The sequence below is a fragment of the Drosophila simulans genome, unplaced genomic scaffold (assembly GCF_016746395.2).
Source record: "Drosophila simulans strain w501 unplaced genomic scaffold, Prin_Dsim_3.1 Segkk19_quiver_pilon, whole genome shotgun sequence".
NCBI classification, from domain to species: Eukaryota; Metazoa; Arthropoda; class Insecta; order Diptera; family Drosophilidae; genus Drosophila; species Drosophila simulans.
The window spans coordinates 1-27,881 of NW_025416815.1; positions in this window are offsets into that span (position 1 = coordinate 1).

A 27,881-nucleotide genomic window follows, 5' to 3' on the forward strand; every position below is an offset into this window, starting at 1 on the left:
GTTGCCACCACTGCCACTGCCGCCACCGCTGCCGCCCGTGCTGGCAAGCAGCCATGATGGCATAGCTGTCGGCCACACAGCGCATGGTGAGAAGCAGCTTCCGCAGACTAGGAGAAGTGGACACCGAAGAGCTCTCGTATGCTATCAGCCGCTACGATGAGCTGGTCTTGGCGTTAATGCTCCGGTGTGGAGAGCTGGAGACGCGGCTTGCTATGCCGCCACCGCCGCCGCCGTCGTCGAATCCGTTGAAAAATACGGCCGCCAATGCTCCCCAGATGCAGCAGGTTGCACCCACCGCTGCCCCGCGGACCACCAAGGTCCGCGAGACGTGGTCAGCGGTGGTGAAGTGCGACGACCCTGCGCTATCGGGGAAAGCCATAGCGGAAAAGGTGCGACGATGGTTGCACCCTCTCTCGGAGTCAGAGTACACGAGGTCCGTGAGCTCCGTCGAGGTGGTGGTGCGATCATTCGTACTCCTTCGGTTGGAGAGCTGCAGAAGGTGGTAGCTTCAAAAAGATTCACCGAGGTTGGGCTAAATGTGGCACGGAATGCGGCCGAGAAGCCGAAGGTCGTCGTCTATGACGTCGACACAGCTATCGGCCCTGAGGAGTTTATGAAGGAGCTCCACGAAAACAACTTCGACAGCGAAATTAATCTGTCCCATTAAGAAGTCCCGTGCACCTGGTGACCAAGGCGTAGGTCGGTAGCTGACGGCGCCACAGTAAATGTGACGCTAGAGGTAGACGACCGGGCGATGGCGAAGCTCGATGTAGGTCGTGTCTACATCAAGTGGTTTTCATTCCGATGCCGATCACAGGTCCGCGGCCGAGGCCGAGCTGCGACCATCGAGCTCGGAGTCCGACTCAGGAGATCGGAGTCTATGTTCGCGCTGATGCAGGACCGTATCTCGGCGGGGACGGAAATGGATGTGCTGCCTGAAGGAATGGAGAATTTCATCGATCGGCGAGCAAGGCAGCCATCCTAGTGGATCACCAGGAACCATCTGTATGCCAGGGGAGACCCTCACCACAGATTATGGCGTATGTCTGGTCGTTAAAGGGAGTTTTGGCTCAATCTTCCTTTGCGCCGCATACTGCCAGTTCGATGCACCTCTGGAACCGTACCTCCGGTACATGGATGCGGTCCTGCTGCAGGCCAGCAGAACCCCGCAATCCTGGGCCTCGACGCGAATGCAGTGTCCCCCATGTGGCTTAGCAAACTCTCTCGTCATGCCGACCGCAAGACTTTCGTCCAATATCGGTGCCTTCAGTCCTGGTAAGACAGCTAAATGCAATATTGGCAACCCGGTTGAACTCATCAATCAATTGGACCCGCGCCAGCGGGGCTTCTTACCTACCGACGGATGTGCCGATAATGCGACGATAGTTGACTTAGTCTTGAGGCATAGCCATAGACACTTTAGATCTTGCTACATAGCAAATTTAGATGTAAGCAAGGCATTCGATTCTTTATCGCATGCATCTATATATGACACCTTACGTGCTTATGGTGCGCCAAAGGGCTTCGTTGACTACGTACAGAATACGTACGAGGGTGGCCGGTACCAGTCTCAATGGGGACGGTTGGAGTTCAGAGGAATTCGTCCCTGCTAGAGGAGTGAAGCAGGGTGACCCTTTGTCTCCTATTCTATTTAACTTGGTAATGGACAGGTTACTTAGAAACCTACCCAGCGAAATTGGTGCCAAAGTCGGAAATGCCATTACTAACGCGGCCGCGTTTGCAGATGATTTTGGTACTATTTGCTGAAACTCGAATGGGACTTCAAGTATTGTTGGACAAAACGTTGGATTTTCTATCTCTCGTCGGCCTCAAACTTAATGCCGACAAATGTTTTACCGTTGGCATTAAGGGCCAGCCGAAACAGAAGTGTACCGTGCTAGAGGCACAGAGCTTCTACGTAGGCTCGAGGGAGATTCTATCACTGAAGCGAACGGACGAGTGGAAGTACTTAGGCATCAACTTCACTGCAACCGGGAGGTTCGATGCAATCCGGCCGAGGACATTGGTCCAAAGCTACAAAGATTGACAAAGGCCCCCCTCAAACCACAACAGAGGATGTTCGCCCTTAGGACTGTCCTTATCCCACAGCTCTATCACAAGTTAGCCCTTGGGAGTGTGGCGATAGGCGTCCTACGAAAAACTGACAAATTAATAAGATATTATGTGCGAAGATGGCTAAATCTTCCGCTGGATGTGCCGATAGCATTCATTCATGCACCCCCAAAAAGTGGAGGTCTCGGAATTCCATCACTAAGATGGGTAGCTCCAATGTTAAGGCTAAGACGATTGAGGAACATTAAATGGCCTCACCTCACGCAAAACGAGGTAGCCAGCTCTTTCCTCGAAGCCGAAAAACAACGGGCCCGAGATAGATTATTAGCAGAACAAAATGAATTGTTATCGCGTCCGGTAATAGAAAAATATTGGGGGAACAAATTGTACCTCTCAGTTGATGGCAGCGGACTCCGTGAAGCGGGCCATTGGGGACCGCAACACGGGTGGGTTAATCAACCCACGCGTTTACTAACAGGAAAGGAATATATAGACGGTATTCGTCTGCGGATAAATGCCCTACCCACGAAGTCTCGTACTACAAGGGGAATGCATGTGGGGGAAGGATGTGACGCTCCCGAAACAACAAACCACATAATGCAAAAATGTTACCGGTCGCATGGGAGGCGCGTAGCTAGACACAACTGCGTAGTAAATCGAATCAAGCGGGGACTTGAGGAGAGAGGCTGCGCGGTCATTGTTGAACCAAGTCTGCAGTGCGAATCCGGCCTAAATAAACCGGACCTGGTGGCACTACGACAAGATCACATTGATGTGATCGACATACAAATTGTGACAGACGGGCACTCTATGGATGATGCACACCAGCGCAAAATCAATAGATACGACAGGCCGGACATACGAACTGAATTGCGTCGCAGGTTCGAAGCCGCAGGTGACATTGAATTCCATTCTGCCACCCTGAACTGGAGGGGGATCTGGAGTGGTCAATCCGTTAAAAGATTGATAGCAAAGGGTCTCCTCAGCAAATATGATAGTCATATCATTAGCGTCCAGGTTATGAGAGCAGTCTCGGTTGTTTTAAACAGTTCATGTACCTGAGCGGGTTTTCCCGAGATTGGACTTAGCTAAAACGTTTGGTTCAAAACATTTGCTTGCTGTCTTGGCATAACATCAATAAAGGCATAAACATCGCAAAACAATGGTTATATATAAATGGCTATGAGGATGGTTTTAGTACGTAGGCGTTGCGGAACTTCGGTTCAGATAGAGCAATGAATCGTGCATGCTAGGAAAACTGACCACACGCAGTGTTGGCAGCCCTAGTATCTTTCGATAGATTTCCATACCTCCGCGATCAAAAAAAAAAAAAAAAAAAAATAGCCAAATGCCTCGTCATCTAATTAGTGACGCGCATGAATGGATTAACGACGGACGTGTTTTCGTTGCGCTCGTGTACAGATTGCGAAGAACTTTGTTTTCCGTGTTTGGAAAGTAATAAAATCGGTGAATTAGTGCTCCGCGAAAGTCGTGTGCTAATTTTCGTGTGTTAAAAACAAGCGGTTTGGAAGTAATTAGCGATTAATTATTGCAAATTTTCCATTCAGCACGTGCTGCGAGGCGAGCTTACGAGTAAGTTTTTCGAGTAAGCTTTTTGATCAGCTGTCACAAAGCTTATTGGTGGCAGTCACTGCTAAGGTTTGTGTCTAGGGAGAGTTTTTAGTGCTACCAGACTCTACCGGTAGGTGGAGCTCGAGTTCCAGAGCAACTACCTTTTGTCAGCGAGCAAACGAGCATACGGTTGCTGGCGTTGACGGTAGGTGGAGCCACCATCGTAGTTATGCCGATGGAGAGCGACAGCAGCGCGAGTGCCTTGAGCGGAAGTAGTGCCTCGAGGAAGTCCAAACGAGGCAGGCGCAGAAGCCACCTGGCACCTGGCTCGGCGCCAACGCAGGCGAAATTGGTTGCCCTGGCATCGAATGGAGTGCCAGAACCCGTTGGGGTACTGAAGGAGCCGTTTTCGTCGCTGGAGGACGCCCGGGCGGCTACGGCAAACGCTGCCATCGATGCTGCCCCCCCCCCCACGCTGCTGCCACCGCTGTTGATCCTACTGCTGCCCCTGCTGCTGCCCCTGCTGCCGACCACACTGCTGTCTCCGCCGTTTCCACTGCTGCTAAAATTGTTGCCACCACTGCCACTGCCGCCACCGCTGCCGCCCGTGCTGGGCAAGCAGCCATGATGGCATAGCTGTCGGCCACACAGCGCATGGTGAGAAGCAGCTTCCGCAGACTAGGAGAAGTGGACACCGAAGAGCTCTCGTATGCTATCAGCCGCTACGATGAGCTGGTCTTGGCGTTAATGCTCCGGTGTGGAGAGCTGGAGACGCGGCTTGCTATGCCGCCACCGCCGCCGCCGTCGTCGAATCCGTTGAAAAATACGGCCGCATATGCTCCCCAGATGCAGCAGGTTGCACCCACCGCTGCCCCGCGGACCACCAACGTCCGCGAGACGTGGTCAGCGGTGGTGAAGTGCGACGACCCTGCGCTATCGGGGAAAGCCATAGCGGAAAAGGTGCGAACGATGGTTGCACCCTCTCTCGCAGTCAGAGTACACGAGGTCCGTGAGCTCCGTCGAGGTGGTGGTGCGATCATTCGTACTCCTTCGGTTGGAGAGCTGCAGAAGGTGGTAGCTTCAAAAGATTCGCCGAGGTTGGGCTAAATGTGGCACGGAATGCGGCCGAGAAGCCGAAGGTCGTCGTCTATGACGTCGACCCAGCTATCGGCCCTGAGGAGTTTATGAAGGAGCTCCACGAGAACAACTTCGACAGCGAAATGAATCTGTCCCAGTTTAAGAAGTCCGTGCACCTGGTGACCAAGGCGTGGTCGGTAGCTGACGGCGCCACAGTAAATGTGACGCTCGAGGTAGACGACCGAGCGATGGCGAAGCTTGACCTACACGACCTACAGTGTCTACATCAAGTGGTTTTCATTCCGATGCCGATCACAGGTCCGCACATATGCCTGCCACAGATGCGTGGGTTTCGACCACACGGTCAGCGAATGCCGGCAGAAGGACAGTGTCTGCCGTCAGTGCGGGCAACAAGGCCACACTGCGGCAAAGTGCCAAAACCCGGTGGACTGCCGGAACTGCCGCCACAGAGGGCAACCCTCGGGGCATTACATGCTCTCGAGCGTTTGCCCGATATACGGGGCGTTGCTGGCGAGGGTGCAAGCTAGACACTAATGTTTAGCTTCATCCAAGCGAACTGCGGCCGAGGCCGAGCTGCGACCATCGAGCTCGGAGTCCGACTCAGGAGATCGGAGTCTATGTTCGCGCTGATGCATGAGCCGTATCTCGGCGGGTACGGAATGGATGTGCTGCCTGAAGGAATGAGAATTTTCATCGATCGGCGAGGGAAGGCAGCCATCCTAGTGGATCACCAGGAAGCCATCTGTATGCCAGGGGAGACCCTCACCACAGATTATGGCGTATGTCTGGTCGTTAAAGGGAGTTTTGGCTCAATCTTCCTTTGCGCCGCATACTGCCAGTTCGATGCACCTCTGGAACCGTACCTCCGGTACATGGATGCGGTCCTGCTGCAGCAGGCCGTACCAAAATCCGCAGCTGGTCTCCAAGGTGAAGAGTCTCTAGTCGATAGAATAATGTAGGTAAGGGAAGTCGGCAAATTAGATCCGTAACTTCGGGATAAGGATTGGCTCTGAAGATTGAGATAGTCGGGCTTGATTGGGAAACAATAACATGGTTTATGTGCTCGTTCTGGGTAAATAGAGTTTCTAGCATTTATGTTAGTTACTTGTTCCCTGGATAGTTTAGTTACGTAGCCAATTGTGGAACTTTCTTGCTAAAATTTTTAAGAATACTATTTGGGTTAAACCAATTAGCTCTTATCAATTATAACGATTATCAATTAACAATCAATTCAGAACTGGCACGGACTTGGGGAATCCGACTGTCTAATTAAAACAAAGCATTGTGATGGCCCTAGCGGGTGTTGACACAATGTGATTTCTGCCCAGTGCTCTGAATGTCAAAGTGAAGAAATTCAAGTAAGCGCGGGTCAACGGCGGGAGTAACTATGACTCTCTGAGGGATCTGGGGTAATTGCGAGCAGAGGGGGAGTATTTTTCTGTAATTCGTAAGTCATATCATATGGTGTGCGGAAGGGGAATTTTACTCTGTAACTCACAAGTCTCTCCTTTACTCAAGTCGACTCAAAACCTCCTCGTGGTGGTCCCCGGTAATGCTAAACTTGTTTAGCAGCTAATTTGAGCGGCAAAAACTTTTCCGATGGGCTGGTTCCCCAGAGGAAATTTACTCATATTGGAACTACGAATACAAATAACGAGCCTCGGATATCTTTACACAATCTGATGACGACCCGACCCTCCGCGGATATCTTCCCGGAGGACCAATATGAACCAAACGCAGCGGCTACTCTATCTAGGGTTCCCTGCACAGTATGTGGCCGGTCCTTTAACAGCAAGAGAGGACTCGGTGTTCACATGCGATCTCGGCACCCAGACGAACTTGATGAAGAACGTCGACGTGTCGATATAAAGGCAAGGTGGAGTGAGGAAGAGAAGTGGATGATGGCGAGAAAGGAGGTTGAGCTCACAGCAAATGGACATAAACACATGAACAAGCAACTAGCGGTGTATTTTGCAAACCGCAGCGTCGAAGCCATCAAAAAGCTAAGACAGAGGGGCGATTATAAGGAGAAAATAGAGCAGATAAGAGGGCAATCTGCTCTCGTCCCGGAAGTTGCAAATCTAACCATAAGCGGCCTAGTAGAAGGAGCAAAAAAAAAAACATCAGAAACAACCAATCACCCTCGAAAGAAAAAATCGACACTGCGTGGTATAGCCCGTAGAATGCATTCCAAATGAGAGAAGAGCTACAAACGATCATTGACAGGGCAGAGCTCGAGGGAAAGGAAACCACTCTCCAATGCTTATCGCTATATCTCCTGGGAATTTTTCCGGCACAGGGTGTACGACACACGCTGACGAGACCTCCTCGGAGACCTCGGAATAGGAGAGAAAGCAGAAGGCAGCAGTATGCTGTCGTCCAGCGTAACTGGGATAAGCATAAAGGAAGATGCATCAAGTCCTTGCTAAATGGAACTGATGAGTCGGTAATGCCAAGCCAAGAAGTAATGGTTCCCTACTGGAGAGAAGTAATGACTCAGCCTAGCCCAAGCTCTTGCAGTGGAGAAGTGATACAAATGGATCACTCGCTTGAGAGGGTTTGGTCTGCTATTACGGAGCCTTCGGGCGTCAAGAATCTCATTATCTTCATCTCCGGGGCCTGACGGGATAACTCCAAAATCTGCCAGGGAGGTGCCGTCAGGTATTATGTTGCGAATAATGAACCTAATTCTATGGTGCGGTAATCTACCACACTCTATCCGACTGGCCAGAACCGTCTTCATCCCGAAGACGGTGACGGCGAAGCGACCGCAAGACTTTCGTCCAATATCGGTGCCTTCAGTCCTGGTAAGACAGCTAAATGCAATATTGGCAACCCGGTTGAACTCATCAATCAATTGGGACCCGCGCCAGCGGGGCTTCTTACCTACCGACGGATGTGCCGATAATGCGACGATAGTTGACTTAGTCTTGAGGCATAGCCATAGACACTTTAGATCTTGCTACATAGCAAATTTAGATGTAAGCAAGGCATTCGATTCTTTATCGCATGCATCTATATATGACACCTTACGTGCTTATGGTGCGCCAAAGGGCTTCGTTGACTACGTACAGAATACGTACGAGGGTGGCGGTACCAGTCTCAATGGGGACGGTTGGAGTTCAGAGGAATTCGTCCCTGCTAGAGGAGTGAAGCAGGGTGACCCTTTGTCTCCTATTCTATTTAACTTGGTAATGGACAGGTTACTTAGAAACCTACCCAGCGAAATTGGTGCCAAAGTCGGAAATGCCATTACTAACGCGGCCGCGTTTGCAGATGATTTTGGTACTATTTGCTGAAACTCGAATGGGACTTCAAGTATTGTTGGACAAAACGTTGGATTTTCTATCTCTCGTCGGCCTCAAACTTAATGCCGACAAATGTTTTACCGTTGGCATTAAGGGCCAGCCGAAACAGAAGTGTACCGTGCTAGAGGCACAGAGCTTCTACGTAGGCTCGAGGGAGATTCTATCACTGAAGCGAACGGACGAGTGGAAGTACTTAGGCATCAACTTCACTGCAACCGGGAGGGTTCGATGCAATCCGGCCGAGGACATTGGTCCAAAGCTACAAAGATTGACAAAGGCCCCCCTCAAACCACAACAGAGGATGTTCGCCCTTAGGACTGTCCTTATCCCACAGCTCTATCACAAGTTAGCCCTTGGGAGTGTGGCGATAGGCGTCCTACGAAAAACTGACAAATTAATAAGATATTATGTGCGAAGATGGCTAAATCTTCCGCTGGATGTGCCGATAGCATTCATTCATGCACCCCCAAAAAGTGGAGGTCTCGGAATTCCATCACTAAGATGGGTAGCTCCAATGTTAAGGCTAAGACGATTGAGGAACATTAAATGGCCTCACCTCACGCAAAACGAGGTAGCCAGCTCTTTCCTCGAAGCCGAAAAACAACGGGCCCGAGATAGATTATTAGCAGAACAAAATGAATTGTTATCGCGTCCGGTAATAGAAAAATATTGGGGGAACAAATTGTACCTCTCAGTTGATGGCAGCGGACTCCGTGAAGCGGGCCATTGGGGACCGCAACACGGGTGGGTTAATCAACCCACGCGTTTACTAACAGGAAAGGAATATATAGACGGTATTCGTCTGCGGATAAATGCCCTACCCACGAAGTCTCGTACTACAAGGGGAAGGCATGTGGGGGAAGGATGTGACGCTCCCGAAACAACAAACCACATAATGCAAAAATGTTACCGATCGCATGGGAGGCGCGTAGCTAGACACAACTGCGTAGTAAATCGAATCAAGCGGGGACTTGAGGAGAGAGGCTGCGCGGTCATTGTTGAACCAAGTCTGCAGTGCGAATCCGGCCTTAATAAACCGGACCTGGTGGCACTACGACAAGATCACATTGATGTGATCGACATACAAATTGTGACAGACGGGCACTCTATGGATGATGCACACCAGCGCAAAATCAATAGATACGACAGACCGGACATACGAACTGAATTGCGTCGCAGATTCGAAGCCGCAGGTGACATTGAATTCCATTCTGCCACCCTGAACTGGAGGGGGATCTGGAGTGGTCAATCCGTTAAAAGATTGATAGCAAAGGGTCTCCTCAGCAAATATGATAGTCATATCATTAGCGTCCAGGTTATGAGAGGCAGTCTCGGTTGTTTTAAACAGTTCATGTACCTGAGCGGGTTTTCCCGAGATTGGACTTAGCTAAAACGTTTGGTTCAAAACATTTGCTTGCTGTCTTGGCATAACATCAATAAAGGCATAAACATCGCAAAATAATGGTTATATATAAATGGCTATGAGGATGGTTTTAGTACGTAGGCGTTGCGGAACTTCGGTTCAGATAGAGCAATGAATCGTGCATGCTAGGAAAACTGACCACACGCAGTGTTGGCAGCCCTAGTATCTTTCGATAGATTTCCATACCTCCGCGATCAAAAAAAAAAAAAAAAAAAAAAAAAAAATAGCCAAATGCCTCGTCATCGAATTAGTGACGCGCATGAATGGATTAACGACGGACGTGTTTTCGTTGCGCTCGTGTACAGATTGCGAAGAACTTGGTTTTCCGTGTTTGGAAAGTAATAAAATCGGTGAATTAGTGCTCCGCGAAAGTCGTGTGCTAATTTTCGTGTGTTATAAACAAGCGGTTTGGAAGTAATTAGCGATTAATTATTGCAAATTTTCCATTCAGCACGTGCTGCGAGGCGAGCTTACGAGTAAGTTTGTCGAGTAAGCTTTTTGATCAGCTGTCACAAAGCTTATTGGTGGCAGTCACTGCTAAGGTTTGTGTCTAGGGAGAGTTTTTAGTGCTACCAGACTCTACCGATGGGTGGAGCTCGAGTTCCAGAGCAACTACCTTTTGTCAGCGAGCAAACGAGCATACGGTTGCTGGCGTTGACGGTAGGTGGAGCCACCATCGTAGTTATGCCGATGGAGAGCGACAGCAGCGCGAGTGCCTTGAGCGGAAGTAGTGCCTCGAGGAAGTCCAAACGAGGCAGGCGCAGAAGCCACCTGGCACCTGGCTCGGCGCCAACGCAGGCGAAATTGGTTGCCCTGGCATCGAATGGAGTGCCAGAACCCGTTGGGGTACTGAAGGAGCCGTTTTCGTCGCTGGAGGACGCCCGGGCGGCTACGGCAAACGCTGCCATCGATGCTGCCCCCCCCCCCCACGCTGCTGCCACCGCTGTTGATCCTACTGCTGCCCCTGCTGCTGCCCCTGCTGCCGACCACACTGCTGTCTCCGCCGTTTCCACTGCTGCTAAAATTGTTGCCACCACTGCCACTGCCGCCACCGCTGCCGCCCGTGCTGGGCAAGCAGCCATGATGGCATAGCTGTCGGCCACACAGCGCATGGTGAGAAGCAGCTTCCGCAGACTAGGAGAAGTGGACACCGAAGAGCTCTCGTATGCTATCAGCCGCTACGATGAGCTGGTCTTGGCGTTAATGCTCCGGTGTGGAGAGCTGGAGACGCGGCTTGCTATGCCGCCACCGCCGCCGCCGTCGTCGAATCCGTTGAAAAATACGGCCGCCAATGCTCCCCAGATGCAGCAGGTTGCACCCACCGCTGCCCCGCGGACCACCAAGGTCCGCGAGACGTGGTCAGCGGTGGTGAAGTGCGACGACCCTGCGCTATCGGGGAAAGCCATAGCGGAAAAGGTGCGAACGATGGTTGCACCCTCTCTCGGAGTCAGAGTACACGAGGTCCGTGAGCTCCGTCGAGGTGGTGGTGCGATCATTCGTACTCCTTCGGTTGGAGAGCTGCAGAAGGTGGTAGCTTCAAAAAGATTCACCGAGGTTGGGCTAAATGTGGCACGGAATGCGGCCGAGAAGCCGAAGGTCGTCGTCTATGACGTCGACACAGCTATCGGCCCTGAGGAGTTTATGAAGGAGCTCCACGAGAACAACTTCGACAGCGAAATTAATCTGTCCCAGTTTAAGAAGTCCGTGCACCTGGTGACCAAGGCGTGGTCGGTAGCTGACGGCGCCACAGTAAATGTGACGCTAGAGGTAGACGACCGGGCGATGGCGAAGCTTGATGTAGGTCGTGTCTACATCAAGTGGTTTTCATTCCGATGCCGATCACAGGTCCGCACATATGCCTGCCACAGATGCGTGGGTTTCGACCACACGGTCAGCGAATGCCGGCAGAAGGACAGTGTCTGCCGTCAGTGCGGGCAACAAGGCCACACTGCGGCAAAGTGCCAAAACCCGGTGGACTGCCGGAACTGCCGCCACAGAGGGCAACCCTCGGGGCATTACATGCTCTCGAGCGTTTGCCCGATATACGGGGCGTTGCTGGCGAGGGTGCAAGCTAGACACTAATGTTTAGCTTCATCCAAGCGAACTGCGGCCGAGGCCGAGCTGCGACCATCGAGCTCGGAGTCCGACTCAGGAGATCGGAGTCTATGTTCGCGCTGATGCATGAGCCGTATCTCGGCGGGTACGGAATGGATGTGCTGCCTGAAGGAATGAGAATTTTCATCGATCGGCGAGGGAAGGCAGCCATCCTAGTGGATCACCAGGAAGCCATCTGTATGCCAGGGGAGACCCTCACCACAGATTATGGCGTATGTCTGGTCGTTAAAGGGAGTTTTGGCTCAATCTTCCTTTGCGCCGCATACTGCCAGTTCGATGCACCTCTGGAACCGTACCTCCGGTACATGGATGCGGTCCTGCTGCAGGCCAGCAGAACCCCCGCAATCCTGGGCCTCGACGCGAATGCAGTGTCCCCCATGTGGCTTAGCAAACTCTCTCGTCATGCCGACCGCAAGACTTTCGTCCAATATCGGTGCCTTCAGTCCTGGTAAGACAGCTAAATGCAATATTGGCAACCCGGTTGAACTCATCAATCAATTGGGACCCGCGCCAGCGGGGCTTCTTACCTACCGACGGATGTGCCGATAATGCGACGATAGTTGACTTAGTCTTGAGGCATAGCCATAAGCACTTTAGATCTTGCTACATAGCAAATTTAGATGTAAGCAAGGCATTCGATTCTTTATCGCATGCATCTATATATGACACCTTACGTGCTTATGGTGCGCCAAAGGGCTTCGTTGACTACGTACAGAATACGTACGAGGGTGGCGGTACCAGTCTCAATGGGGACGGTTGGAGTTCAGAGGAATTCGTCCCTGCTAGAGGAGTGAAGCAGGGTGACCCTTTGTCTCCTATTCTATTTAACTTGGTAATGGATAGGTTACTTAGAAACCTACCCAGCGAAATTGGTGCCAAAGTCGGAAATGCCATTACTAACGCGGCCGCGTTTGCAGATGATTTTGGTACTATTTGCTGAAACTCGAATGGGACTTCAAGTATTGTTGGACAAATGTTTTACCGTTGGCATTAAGGGCCAGCCGAAACAGAAGTGTACCGTGCTAGAGGCACAGAGCTTCTACGTAGGCTCGAGGGAGATTCTATCACTGAAGCGAACGGACGAGTGGAAGTACTTAGGCATCAACTTCACTGCAACCGGGAGGGTTCGATGCAATCCGGCCGAGGACATTGGTCCAAAGCTACAAAGATTGACAAAGGCCCCCCTCAACCACAACCACAACACCACAACAGAGGATGTTCGCCCTTAGGACTGTCCTTATCCCACAGCTCTATCACAAGTTAGCCCTTGGGAGTGTGGCGATAGGCGTCCTACGAAAAACTGACAAATTAATAAGATATTATGTGCGAAGATGGCTAAATCTTCCGCTGGATGTGCCGATAGCATTCATTCATGCACCCCCAAAAAGTGGAGGTCTCGGAATTCCATCACTAAGATGGGTAGCTCCAATGTTAAGGCTAAGACGATTGAGGAACATTAAATGGCCTCACCTCACGCAAAACGAGGTAGCCAGCTCTTTCCTCGAAGCCGAAAAACAACGGGCCCGAGATAGATTATTAGCAGAACAAAATGAATTGTTATCGCGTCCGGTAATAGAAAAATATTGGGGGAACAAATTGTACCTCTCAGTTGATGGCAGCGGACTCCGTGAAGCGGGCCATTGGGGACCGCAACACGGGTGGGTTAATCAACCCACGCGTTTACTAACAGGAAAGGAATATATAGACGGTATTCGTCTGCGGATAAATGCCCTACCCACGAAGTCTCGTACTACAAGGGGAAGGCATGTGGGGGAAGGATGTGACGCTCCCGAAACAACAAACCACATAATGCAAAAATGTTACCGATCGCATGGGAGGCGCGTAGCTAGACACAACTGCGTAGTAAATCGAATCAAGCGGTGACTTAAGGAGAGAGGCTGCGCGGTCATTGTTGAACCAAGTCTGCAGTGCGAATCCGGCCTTAATAAACCGGACCTGGTGGCACTACGACAAGATCACATTGATGTGATCGACATACAAATTGTGACAGACGGGCACTCTATGGATGATGCACACCAGCGCAAAATCAATATTCGTGTGTTATAAACAAGCGGTTTGGAAGTAATTAGCGATTAATTATTGCAAATTTTCCATTTAGCACGTGCTGCGAGGCGAGCTTACGAGTAAGTTTGTCGAGTAAGCTTTTTGATCAGCTGTCACAAAGCTTATTGGTGGCAGTCACTGCTAAGGTTTGTGTCTAGGGAGAGTTTTTAGTGCTACCAGACTCTACCGATAGGTGGAGCTCGAGTTCCAGAGCAACTACCTTTTGTCAGCGAGCAAACGAGCATACGGTTGCTGGCGTTGACGGTAGGTGGAGCCACCATCGTAGTTATGCCGATGGAGAGCGACAGCAGCGCGAGTGCCTTGAGCGGAAGTAGTGCCTCGAGGAAGTCCAAACGAGGCAGGCGCAGAAGCCACCTGGCACCTGGCTCGGCGCCAACGCAGGCGAAATTGGTTGCCCTGGCATCGAATGGAGTGCCAGAACCCGTTGGGGTACTGAAGGAGCCGTTTTCGTCGCTGGAGGACGCCCGGGCGGCTACGGCAAACGCTGCCATCGATGCTGCCCCCCCCCCCCCCCCCACGCTGCTGCCACCGCTGTTGATCCTACTGCTGCCCCTGCTGCTGCCCTGCTGCGACCACACTGCTGTCTCCGCCGTTTCCACTGCTGCTAAAATTGTTGCCACCACTGCCACTGCCGCCACCGCTGCCGCCCGTGCTGGGCAAGCAGCCATGATGGCATAGCTGTCGGCCACACAGCGCATGGTGAGAAGCAGCTTCCGCAGACTAGGAGAAGTGGACACCGAAGAGCTCTCGTATGCTATCAGCCGCTACGATGAGCTGGTCTTGGCGTTAATGCTCCGGTGTGGAGAGCTGGAGACGCGGCTTGCTATGCCGCCACCGCCGCCGCCGTCGTCGAATCCGTTGAAAAATACGGCCGCCAATGCTCCCCAGATGCAGCAGGTTGCACCCACCGCTGCCCCGCGGACCACCAAGGTCCGCGAGACGTGGTCAGCGGTGGTGAAGTGCGACGACCCTGCGCTATCGGGGAAAGCCATAGCGGAAAAGGTGCGAACGATGGTTGCACCCTCTCTCGGAGTCAGAGTACACGAGGTCCGTGAGCTCCGTCGAGGTGGTGGTGCGATCATTCGTACTCCTTCGGTTGGAGAGCTGCAGAAGGTGGTAGCTTCAAAAAGATTCACCGAGGTTGGGCTAAATGTGGCACGGAATGCGGCCGAGAAGCCGAAGGTCGTCGTCTATGACGTCGACACAGCTATCGGCCCTGAGGAGTTTATGAAGGAGCTCCACGAGAACAACTTCGACAGCGAAATTAATCTGTCCCAGTTTAAGAAGTCCGTGCACCTGGTGACCAAGGCGTGGTCGGTAGCTGACGGCGCCACAGTAAATGTGACGCTAGAGGTAGACGACCGGGCGATGGCGAAGCTGATGTAGGTCGTGTCTACATCAAGTGGTTTTCATTCCGATGCCGATCACAGGTCCGCACATATGCTCACAGATGCTGGGTTCGCCACACGGTCAGCGAATGCCGGCAGAAGGACAGTGTCTGCCGTCAGTGCGGGCAACAAGGCCACACTGCGGCAAAGTGCCAAACCCGGTGGACTGCCGGAACTGCCGCCACAGAGGGCAACCCTCGGGGCATTACATGCTCTCGAGCGTTTGCCCGATATACGGGGCGTTCTGGCGAGGGTGCAAGCTAGACACTAATGTTTAGCTTCATCCAAGCGAACTGCGGCCGAGGCCGAGCTGCGACCATCGAGCTCGGAGTCCGACTCAGGAGATCGGAGTCTATGTTCGCGCTGATGCAGGAGCCGTATCTCGGCGGGGACGGAATGGATGTGCTGCCTGAAGGAATGAGAATTTTCATCGATCGGCGAGGGAAGGCAGCCATCCTAGTGGATCACCAGGAAGCCATCTGTATGCCAGGGGAGACCCTCACCACAGATTATGGCGTATGTCTGGTCGTTAAAGGGAGTTTTGGCTCAATCTTCCTTTGCGCCGCATACTGCCAGTTCGATGCACCTCTGGAACCGTACCTCCGGTACATGGATGCGGTCCTGCTGCAGGCCAGCAGAACCCCCGCAATCCTGGGCCTCGACGCGAATGCAGTGTCCCCCATGTGGCTTAGCAAACTCTCTCGTCATGCCGACCGCAAGACTTTCGTCCAATATCGGTGCCTTCAGTCCTGGTAAGACAGCTAAATGCAATATTGGCAACCCGGTTGAACTCATCAATCAATTGGGACCCGCGCCAGCGGGGCTTCTTACCTACCGACGGATGTGCCGATAATGCGACGATAGTTGACTTAGTCTTGAGGCATAGCCATAAGCACTTTAGATCTTGCTACATAGCAAATTTAGATGTAAGCAAGGCATTCGATTCTTTATCGCATGCATCTATATATGACACCTTACGTGCTTATGGTGCGCCAAAGGGCTTCGTTGACTACGTACAGAATACGTACGAGGGTGGCGGTACCAGTCTCAATGGGGACGGTTGGAGTTCAGAGGAATTCGTCCCTGCTAGAGGAGTGAAGCAGGGTGACCCTTTGTCTCCTATTCTATTTAACTTGGTAATGGACAGGTTACTTAGAAACCTACCCAGCGAAATTGGTGCCAAAGTCGGAAATGCCATTACTAACGCGGCCGCGTTTGCAGATGATTTTGGTACTATTTGCTGAAACTCGAATGGGACTTCAAGTATTGTTGGACAAAACGTTGGATTTTCTATCTCTCGTCGGCCTCAAACTTAATGCCGACAAATGTTTTACCGTTGGCATTAAGGGCCAGCCGAAACAGAAGTGTACCGTGCTAGAGGCACAGAGCTTCTACGTAGGCTCGAGGGAGATTCCATCACTGAAGCGAACGGACGAGTGGAAGTACTTAGGCATCAACTTCACTGCAACCGGGAGGGTTCGATGCAATCCGGCCGAGGACATTGGTACAAAGCTACAAAGATTGATAAAGGCCCCCCTCAAACCACAACAGAGGATGTTCGCCCTTAGGACTGTCCTTATCCCACAGCTCTATCACAAGTTAGCCCTTGGGAGTGTGACGATAGGCGTCCTACGAAAAACTGACAAATTAATAAGATATTATGTGCGAAGATGGCTAAATCTTCCGCTGGATGTGCCGATAGCATTCATTCATGCACCCCCAAAAAGTGGAGGTCTCGGAATTCCATCACTAAGATGGGTAGCTCCAATGTTAAGGCTAAGACGATTGAGGAACATTAAATGGCCTCACCTCACGCAAAACGAGGTAGCCAGCTCTTTCCTCGAAGCCGAAAAACAACGGGCCCGAGATAGATTATTAGCAGAACAAAATGAATTGTTATCGCGTCCGGTAATAGAAAAATATTGGGGGAACAAATTGTACCTCTCAGTTGATGGCAGCGGACTCCGTGAAGCGGGCCATTGGGGACCGCAACACGGGTGGGTTAATCAACCCACGCGTTTACTAACAGGAAAGGAATATATAGACGGTATTCGTCTGCGGATAAATGCCCTACCCACGAAGTCTCGTACTACAAGGGGAAGGCATGTGGGGGAAGGATGTGACGCTCCCGAAACAACAAACCACATAATGCAAAAATGTTACCGATCGCATGGGAGGCGCGTAGCTAGACACAACTGCGTAGTAAATCGAATCAAGCGGTGACTTAAGGAGAGAGGCTGCGCGGTCATTGTTGAACCAAGTCTGCAGTGCGAATCCGGCCTTAATAAACCGGACCTGGTGGCACTACGACAAGATCACATTGATGTGATCGACATACAAATTGTGACAGACGGACACTCTATGGATGATGCACACCAGCGCAAAATCAATAGATACGACAGACCGGACATACGAACTGAATTGTGTCGCAGATTCGAAGCCGCAGGTGACATTGAATTCCATTCTGCCACCCTGAACTGGAGGGGGATCTGGAGTGGTCAATCCGTTAAAAGATTGATAGCAAAGGGTCTCCTCAGCAAATATGATAGTCATATCATTAGCGTCCAGGTTATGAGAAGCAGTCTCGGTTGTTTTAAACAGTTCATGTACCTGAGCGGGTTTTCCCGAGATTGGACTTAGCTAAAACGTTTGGTTCAAAACATTCGCTTGCTGTCTTGGCATAACATCAATAAAGGCATAAACATCGCAAAATAATGGTTATATATAAATGGCTATGAGGATGGTTTTAGTACGTAGGCGTTGCGGAACTTCGGTTCAGATAGAGCAATGAATCGTGCATGCTAGGAAAACTGACCACACGCAGTGTTGGCAGCCCTAGTATCTTTCGATAGATTTCCATACCTCCGCGATCAAAAAAAAAAAAAAAATAGCCAAATGCCTCGTCATCTAATTAGTGACGCGCATGAATGGATTAACGACGGACGTGTTTTCGTTGCGCTCGTGTACAGATTGCGAAGAACTTGGTTTTCCGTGTTTGGAAAGTAATAAAATCGGTGAATTAGTGCTCCGCGAAAGTCGTGTGCTAATTTTCGTGTGTTATAAACAAGCGGTTTGGAAGTAATTAGCGATTAATTATTGCAAATTTTCCATTCAGCACGTGCTGCGAGGCGAGCTTACGAGTAAGTTTGTCGAGTAAGCTTTTTGATCAGCTGTCACAAAGCTTATTGGTGGCAGTCACTGCTAAGGTTTGTGTCTAGGGAGAGTTTTTAGTGCTACCAGACTCTACCGGTAGGTGGAGCTCGAGTTCCAGAGCAACTACCTTTTGTCAGCGAGCAAACGAGCATACGGTTGCTGGCGTTGACGGTAGGTGGAGCCACCATCGTAGTTATGCCGATGGAGAGCGACAGCAGCGCGAGTGCCTTGAGCGGAAGTAGTGCCTCGAGGAAGTCCAAACGAGGCAGGCGCAGAAGCCACCTGGCACCTGGCTCGGCGCCAACGCAGGCGAAATTGGTTGCCCTGGCATCGAATGGAGTGCCAGAACCCGTTGGGGTACTGAAGGAGCCGTTTTCGTCGCTGGAGGACGCCCGGGCGGCTACGGCAAACGCTGCCATCGATGCTGCCCCCCCCCCACGCTGCTGCCACCGCTGTTGATCCTACTGCTGCCCCTGCTGCTGCCCCTGCTGCCGACCACACTGCTGTCTCCGCCGTTTCCACTGCTGCTAAAATTGTTGCCACCACTGCCACTGCCGCCACCGCTGCCGCCCGTGCTGGGCAAGCAGCCATGATGGCATAGCTGTCGGCCACACAGCGCATGGTGAGAAGCAGCTTCCGCAGACTAGGAGAAGTGGACACCGAAGAGCTCTCGTATGCTATCAGCCGCTACGATGAGCTGGTCTTGGCGTTAATGCTCCGGTGTGGAGAGCTGGAGACGCGGCTTGCTATGCCGCCACCGCCGCCGCCGTCGTCGAATCCGTTGAAAAATACGGCCGCATATGCTCCCCAGATGCAGCAGGTTGCACCCACCGCTGCCCCGCGGACCACCAACGTCCGCGAGACGTGGTCAGCGGTGGTGAAGTGCGACGACCCTGCGCTATCGGGGAAAGCCATAGCGGAAAAGGTGCGAACGATGGTTGCACCCTCTCTCGCAGTCAGAGTACACGAGGTCCGTGAGCTCCGTCGAGGTGGTGGTGCGATCATTCGTACTCCTTCGGTTGGAGAGCTGCAGAAGGTGGTAGCTTCAAAAGATTCGCCGAGGTTGGGCTAAATGTGGCACGGAATGCGGCCGAGAAGCCGAAGGTCGTCGTCTATGACGTCGACCCAGCTATCGGCCCTGAGGAGTTTATGAAGGAGCTCCACGAGAACAACTTCGACAGCGAAATGAATCTGTCCCAGTTTAAGAAGTCCGTGCACCTGGTGACCAAGGCGTGGTCGGTAGCTGACGGCGCCACAGTAAATGTGACGCTCGAGGTAGACGACGAGCGATGGCGAAGCTTGACCTACACGACCTACAGTGTCTACATCAAGTGGTTTTCATTCCGATGCCGATCACAGGTCCGCACATATGCCTGCCACAGATGCGTGGGTTTCGACCACACGGTCAGCGAATGCCGTCAGAAGGACAGTGTCTGCCGTCAGTGCGGGCAACAAGGCCACACTGCGGCAAAGTGCCAAAACCCGGTGGACTGCCGGAACTGCCGCCACAGAGGGCAACCCTCGGGGCATTACATGCTCTCGAGCGTTTGCCCGATATACGGGGCGTTGCTGGCGAGGGTGCAAGCTAGACACTAATGTTTAGCTTCATCCAAGCGAACTGCGGCCGAGGCCGAGCTGCGACCATCGAGCTCGGAGTCCGACTCAGGAGATCGGAGTCTATGTTCGCGCTGATGCATGAGCCGTATCTCGGCGGGTACGGAATGGATGTGCTGCCTGAAGGAATGAGAATTTTCATCGATCGGCGAGGGAAGGCAGCCATCCTAGTGGATCACCAGGAGCCATCTGTATGCCAGGGGAGACCCTCACCACAGATTATGGCGTATGTCTGGTCGTTAAAGGGAGTTTTGGCTCAATCTTCCTTTGCGCCGCATACTGCCAGTTCGATGCACCTCTGGAACCGTACCTCCGGTACATGGATGCGGTCCTGCTGCAGCAGGCCGTACCAAAATCCGCAGCTGGTCTCCAAGGTGAAGAGTCTCTAGTCGATAGAATAATGTAGGTAAGGGAAGTCGGCAAATTAGATCCGTAACTTCGGGATAAGGATTGGCTCTGAAGATTGAGATAGTCGGGCTTGATTGGGAAACAATAACATGGTTTATGTGCTCGTTCTGGGTAAATAGAGTTTCTAGCATTTATGTTAGTTACTTGTTCCCTGGATAGTTTAGTTACGTAGCCAATTGTGGAACTTTCTTGCTAAAATTTTTAAGAATACTATTTGGGTTAAACCAATTAGCTCTTATCAATTATAACGATTATCAATTAACAATCAATTCAGAACTGGCACGGACTTGGGGAATCCGACTGTCTAATTAAAACAAGCATTGTGATGGCCCTAGCGGGTGTTGACACAATGTGATTTCTGCCCAGTGCTCTGAATGTCAAAGTGAAGAAATTCAAGTAAGCGCGGGTCAACGGCGGGAGTAACTATGACTCTCTGAGGGATCTGGGGTAATTGCGAGCAGAGGGGGAGTATTTTTCTGTAATTCGTAAGTCATATCATATGGTGTGCGGAAGGGGAATTTTACTCTGTAACTCACAAGTCTCTCCTTTACTCAAGTCGACTCAAAACCTCCTCGTGGTGGTCCCCGGTAATGCTAAACTTGTTTAGCAGCTAATTTGAGCGGCAAAAACTTTTCCGATGGGCTGGTTCCCCAGAGGAAATTTACTCATATTGGAACTACGAATACAAATAACGAGCCTCGGATATCTTTACACAATCTGATGACGACCCGACCCTCCGCGGATATCTTCCCGGAGGACCAATATGAACCAAACGCAGCGGCTACTCTATCTAGGGTTCCTGCACAGTATGTGGCCGGTCCTTTAACAGCAAGAGAGGACTCGGTGTTCACATGCGATCTCGGCACCCAGACGAACTTGATGAAGAACGTCGACGTGTCGATATAAAGGCAAGGTGGAGTGAGGAAGAGAAGTGGATGATGGCGAGAAAGGAGGTTGAGCTCACAGCAAATGGACATAAACACATGAACAAGCAACTAGCGGTGTATTTTGCAAACCGCAGCGTCGAAGCCATCAAAAAGCTAAGACAGAGGGGCGATTATAAGGAGAAAATAGAGCAGATAAGAGGGCAATCTGCTCTCGTCCCGGAAGTTGCAAATCTAATCATTGACAGGGCAGAGCTCGAGGGAAAGGAAACCACTCTCCAATGCTTATCGCTATATCTCCTGGGAATTTTTCCGGCACAGGGTGTACGACACACGCTGACGAGACCTCCTCGGAGACCTCGGAATAGGAGAGAAAGCAGAAGGCAGCAGTATGCTGTCGTCCAGCGTAACTGGGATAAGCATAAAGGAAGATGCATCAAGTCCTTGCTAAATGGAACTGATGAGTCGGTAATGCCAAGCCAAGAAGTAATGGTTCCCTACTGGAGAGAAGTAATGACTCAGCCTAGCCCAAGCTCTTGCAGTGGAGAAGTGATACAAATGGATCACTCGCTTGAGAGGGTTTGGTCTGCTATTACGGAGCCTTCGGGCGTCAAGAATCTCATTATCTTCATCTCCGGGGCCTGACGGGATAACTCCAAAATCTGCCAGGGAGGTGCCGTCAGGTATTATGTTGCGAATAATGAACCTAATTCTATGGTGCGGTAATCTACCACACTCTATCCGACTGGCCAGAACCGTCTTCATCCCGAAGACGGTGACGGCGAAGCGACCGCAAGACTTTCGTCCAATATCGGTGCCTTCAGTCCTGGTAAGACAGCTAAATGCAATATTGGCAACCCGGTTGAACTCATCAATCAATTGGGACCCGCGCCAGCGGGGCTTCTTACCTACCGACGGATGTGCCGATAATGCGACGATAGTTGACTTAGTCTTGAGGCATAGCCATAAGCACTTTAGATCTTGCTACATAGCAAATTTAGATGTAAGCAAGGCATTCGATTCTTTATCGCATGCATCTATATATGACACCTTACGTGCTTATGGTGCGCCAAAGGGCTTCGTTGACTACGTACAGAATACGTACGAGGGTGGCGGTACCAGTCTCAATGGGGACGGTTGGAGTTCAGAGGAATTCGTCCCTGCTAGAGGAGTGAAGCAGGGTGACCCTTTGTCTCCTATTCTATTTAACTTGGTAATGGACAGGTTACTTAGAAACCTACCCAGCGAAATTGGTGCCAAAGTCGGAAATGCCATTACTAACGCGGCCGCGTTTGCAGATGATTTGGTACTATTTGCTGAAACTCGAATGGGACTTCAAGTATTGTTGGACAAACGTTGGATTTTTATCTCCGTCGGCCTAACTTAATGCGAAAATGTTTTACCGTTGGCATTAAGGGCCAGCCGAAACAGAAGTGTACCGTGCTAGAGGCACAGAGCTTCTACGTAGGCTCGAGGAGATTCTATCACTGAAGCGAACGGACGAGTGGAAGTACTTAGGCATCAACTTCACTGCAACCGGGAGGGTTCGATGCAATCCGGCCGAGGACATTGGTCAAAGCTACAAAGATTGACAAAGGCCCCCCTCAAACCACAACAGAGGATGTTCGCCCTTAGGACTGTCCTTATCCCACAGCTCTATCACAAGTTAGCCCTTGGGAGTGTGGCGATAGGCGTCCTACGAAAAACTGACAAATTAATAAGATATTATGTGCGAAGATGGCTAAATCTTCCGCTGGATGTGCCGATAGCATTCATTCATGCACCCCAAAAAGTGGAGGTCTCGGAATTCCATCACTAAGATGGGTAGCTCCAATGTTAAGGCTAAGACGATTGAGTAACATTAAATGGCCTCACCTCACGCAAAACGAGGTAGCCAGCTCTTTCCTCGAAGCCGAAAAACAACGGGCCCGAGATAGATTATTAGCAGAACAAAATGAATTGTTATCGCGTCCGGCAATAGAAAAATATTGGGCGAACAAATTGTACCTCTCAGTTGATGGCAGCGGACTCCGTGAAGCGGGCCATTGGGGACCGCAACACGGGTGGGTTAATCAACCCACGCGTTTACTAACAGGAAAGGAATATATAGACGGTATTCGTCTGCGGATAAATGCCCTACCCACGAAGTCTCGTACTACAAGGGGAAGGCATGTGGGGGAAGGATGTGACGCTCCCGAAACAACAAACCACATAATGCAAAAATGTTACCGATCGCATGGGAGGCGCGTAGCTAGACACAACTGCGTAGTAAATCAAATCAAGCAAGGACTTGAGGAGAGAGGCTGCGTGGTCATTGTTGAACCAAGTCTGCAGTGCGAATCCGGCCTTAATAAACCGGACCTGGTGGCACTACGACAAGATCACATTGATGTGATCGACATACAAATTGTGACAGACGGACACTCTATGGATGATGCACACCAGCGCAAAATCAATAGATACGACAGACCGGACATACGAACTGAATTGCGTCGCAGATTCGAAGCCGCAGGTGACATTGAATTCCATTCTGCCACCCTGAACTGGAGGGGGATCTGGAGTGGTCAATCCGTTAAAAGATTGATAGCAAAGGGTCTCCTCAGCAAATATGATAGTCATATCATTAGCGTCCAGGTTATGAGAGCAGTCTCGGTTGTTTTAAACAGTTCATGTACCTGAGCGGGTTTTCCCGAGATTGGACTTAGCTAAAACGTTTGGTTCAAAACATTTGCTTGCTGTCTTGGCATAACATCAATAAAGGCATAAACATCGCAAAATAATGGTTATATATAAATGGCTATGAGGATGGTTTTAGTACGTAGGCGTTGCGGAACTTCGGTTAAGATAGAGCAATGAATCGTGCATGCTAGGAAAACTGACCACACGCAGTGTTGGCAGCCCTAGTATCTTTCGATAGATTTCCATACCTCCGCGATCAAAAAAAAAATAGCCAAATGCCTCGTCATCGAATTAGTGACGCGCATGAATGGATTAACGACGGACGTGTTTTCGTTGCGCTCGTGTACAGATTGCGAAGAACTTGGTTTTCCGTGTTTGGAAAGTAATAAAATCGGTGAATTAGTGCTCCGCGAAAGTCGTGTGCTAATTTTCGTGTGTTATAAACAAGCGGTTTGGAAGTAATTAGCGATTAATTATTGCAAATTTTCCATTCAGCACGTGCTGCGAGGCGAGCTTACGAGTAAGTTTGTCGAGTAAGCTTTTTGATCAGCTGTCACAAAGCTTATTGGTGGCAGTCACTGCTAAGGTTTGTGTCTAGGGAGAGTTTTTAGTGCTACCAGACTCTACCGATGGGTGGAGCTCGAGTTCCAGAGCAACTACCTTTTGTCAGCGAGCAAACGAGCATACGGTTGCTGGCGTTGACGGTAGGTGGAGCCACCATCGTAGTTATGCCGATGGAGAGCGACAGCAGCGCGAGTGCCTTGAGCGGAAGTAGTGCCTCGAGGAAGTCCAAACGAGGCAGGCGCAGAAGCCACCTGGCACCTGGCTCGGCGCCAACGCAGGCGAAATTGGTTGCCCTGGCATCGAATGGAGTGCCAGAACCCGTTGGGGTACTGAAGGAGCCGTTTTCGTCGCTGGAGGACGCCCGGGCGGCTACGGCAAACGCTGCCATCGATGCTGCCCCCCCCCCCCCCCCACGCTGCTGCCACCGCTGTTGATCCTACTGCTGCCCTGCTGCTGCCCTGCTGCCGACCACACTGCTGTCTCCGCCGTTTCCACTGCTGCTAAAATTGTTGCCACCACTGCCACTGCCGCCACCGCTGCCGCCCGTGCTGGGCAAGCAGCCATGATGGCATAGCTGTCGGCCACACAGCGCATGGTGAGAAGCAGCTTCCGCAGACTAGGAGAAGTGGACACCGAAGAGCTCTCGTATGCTATCAGCCGCTACGATGAGCTGGTCTTGGCGTTAATGCTCCGGTGTGGAGAGCTGGAGACGCGGCTTGCTATGCCGCCACCGCCGCCGCCGTCGTCGAATCCGTTGAAAAATACGGCCGCCAATGCTCCCAGATGCAGCAGGTTGCACCCACCGCTGCCCCGCGGACCACCAAGGTCCGCGAGACGTGGTCAGCGGTGGTGAAGTGCGACGACCCTGCGCTATCGGGGAAAGCCATAGCGGAAAAGGTGCGAACGATGGTTGCACCCTCTCTCGGAGTCAGAGTACACGAGGTCCGTGAGCTCCGTCGAGGTGGTGGTGCGATCATTCGTACTCCTTCGGTTGGAGAGCTGCAGAAGGTGGTAGCTTCAAAAAGATTCACCGAGGTTGGGCTAAATGTGGCACGGAATGCGGCCGAGAAGCCGAAGGTCGTCGTCTATGACGTCGACACAGCTATCGGCCCTGAGGAGTTTATGAAGGAGCTCCACGAAAGCAACTTCGACAGCGAAATTAATCTGTCCCAGTTTAAGAAGTCCGTGCACCTGGTGACCAAGGCGTGGTCGGTAGCTGACGGCGCCACAGTAAATGTGACGCTAGAGGTAGACGACCGGGCGATGGCGAAGCTGATGTAGGTCGTGTCTACATCAAGTGGTTTTCATTCCGATGCCGATCACAGGTCCGCACATATGCCTGCCACAGATGCGTGGGTTTCGACCACACGGTCAGCGAATGCCGGCAGAAGGACAGTGTCTGCCGTCAGTGCGGGCAACAAGGCCACACTGCGGCAAAGTGCCAAAACCCGGTGGACTGCCGGAACTGCCGCCACAGAGGGCAACCCTCGGGGCATTACATGCTCTCGAGCGTTTGCCCGATATACGGGGCGTTACTGGCGAGGGTGCAAGCTAGACACTAATGTTTAGCTTCATCCAAGCGAACTGCGGCCGAGGCCGAGCTGCGACCATCGAGCTCGGAGTCCGACTCAGGAGATCGGAGTCTATGTTCGCGCTGATGCAGGAGCCGTATCTCGGCGGGGACGGAATGGATGTGCTGCCTGAAGGAATGAGAATTTTCATCGATCGGCGAGGGAAGGCAGCCATCCTAGTGGATCACCAGGAAGCCATCTGTATGCCAGGGGAGACCCTCACCACAGATTATGGCGTATGTCTGGTCGTTAAAGGGAGTTTTGGCTCAATCTTCCTTTGCGCCGCATACTGCCAGTTCGATGCACCTCTGGAACCGTACCTCCGGTACATGGATGCGGTCCTGCTGCAGGCCAGCAGAACCCCCGCAATCCTGGGCCTCGACGCGAATGCAGTGTCCCCCATGTGGCTTAGCAAACTCTCTCGTCATGCCGACCGCAAGACTTTCGTCCAATATCGGTGCCTTCAGTCCTGGTAAGACAGCTAAATGCAATATTGGCAACCCGGTTGAACTCATCAATCAATTGGGACCCGCGCCAGCGGGGCTTCTTACCTACCGACGGATGTGCCGATAATGCGACGATAGTTGACTTAGTCTTGAGGCATAGCCATAAGCACTTTAGATCTTGCTACATAGCAAATTTAGATGTAAGCAAGGCATTCGATTCTTTATCGCATGCATCTATATATGACACCTTACGTGCTTATGGTGCGCCAAAGGGCTTCGTTGACTACGTACAGAATACGTACGAGGGTGGCGGTACCAGTCTCAATGGGGACGGTTGGAGTTCAGAGGAATTCGTCCCTGCTAGAGGAGTGAAGCAGGGTGACCCTTTGTCTCCTATTCTATTTAACTTGGTAATGGACAGGTTACTTAGAAACCTACCCAGCGAAATTGGTGCCAAAGTCGGAAATGCCATTACTAACGCGGCCGCGTTTGCAGATGATTTTGGTACTATTTGCTGAAACTCGAATGGGACTTCAAGTATTGTTGGACAAACGTTGATTTTCTATCTCTCGTCGGCCTCAACTTAATGCGACAAATGTTTTACCGTTGGCATTAAGGGCCAGCCGAAACAGAAGTGTACCGTGCTAGAGGCACAGAGCTTCTACGTAGGCTCGAGGGAGATTCTATCACTGAAGCGAACGGACGAGTGGAAGTACTTAGGCATCAACTTCACTGCAACCGGGAGGGTTCGATGCAATCCGGCCGAGGACATTGGTCCAAAGCTACAAAGATTGACAAAGGCCCCCCTCAAACCACAACAGAGGATGTTCGCCCTTAGGACTGTCCTTATCCCACAGCTCTATCACAAGTTAGCCCTTGGGAGTGTGGCGATAGGCGTCCTACGAAAAACTGACAAATTAATAAGATATTATGTGCGAAGATGGCTAAATCTTCCGCTGGATGTGCCGATAGCATTCATTCATGCACCCCCAAAAAGTGGAGGTCTCGGAATTCCATCACTAAGATGGGTAGCTCCAATGTTAAGGCTAAGACGATTGAGGAACATTAAATGGCCTCACCTCACGCAAAACGAGGTAGCCAGCTCTTTCCTCGAAGCCGAAAAACAACGGGCCCGAGATAGATTATTAGCAGAACAAAATGAATTGTTATCGCGTCCGGTAATAGAAAAATATTGGGGGAACAAATTGTACCTCTCAGTTGATGGCAGCGGACTCCGTGAAGCGGGCCATTGGGGACCGCAACACGGGTGGGTTAATCAACCCACGCGTTTACTAACAGGAAAGGAATATATAGACGGTATTCGTCTGCGGATAAATGCCCTACCCACGAAGTCTCGTACTACAAGGGGAAGGCATGTGGGGGAAGGATGTGACGCTCCCGAAACAACAAACCACATAATGCAAAAATGTTACCGATCGCATGGGAGGCGCGTAGCTAGACACAACTGCGTAGTAAATCAAATCAAGCAAGGACTTGAGG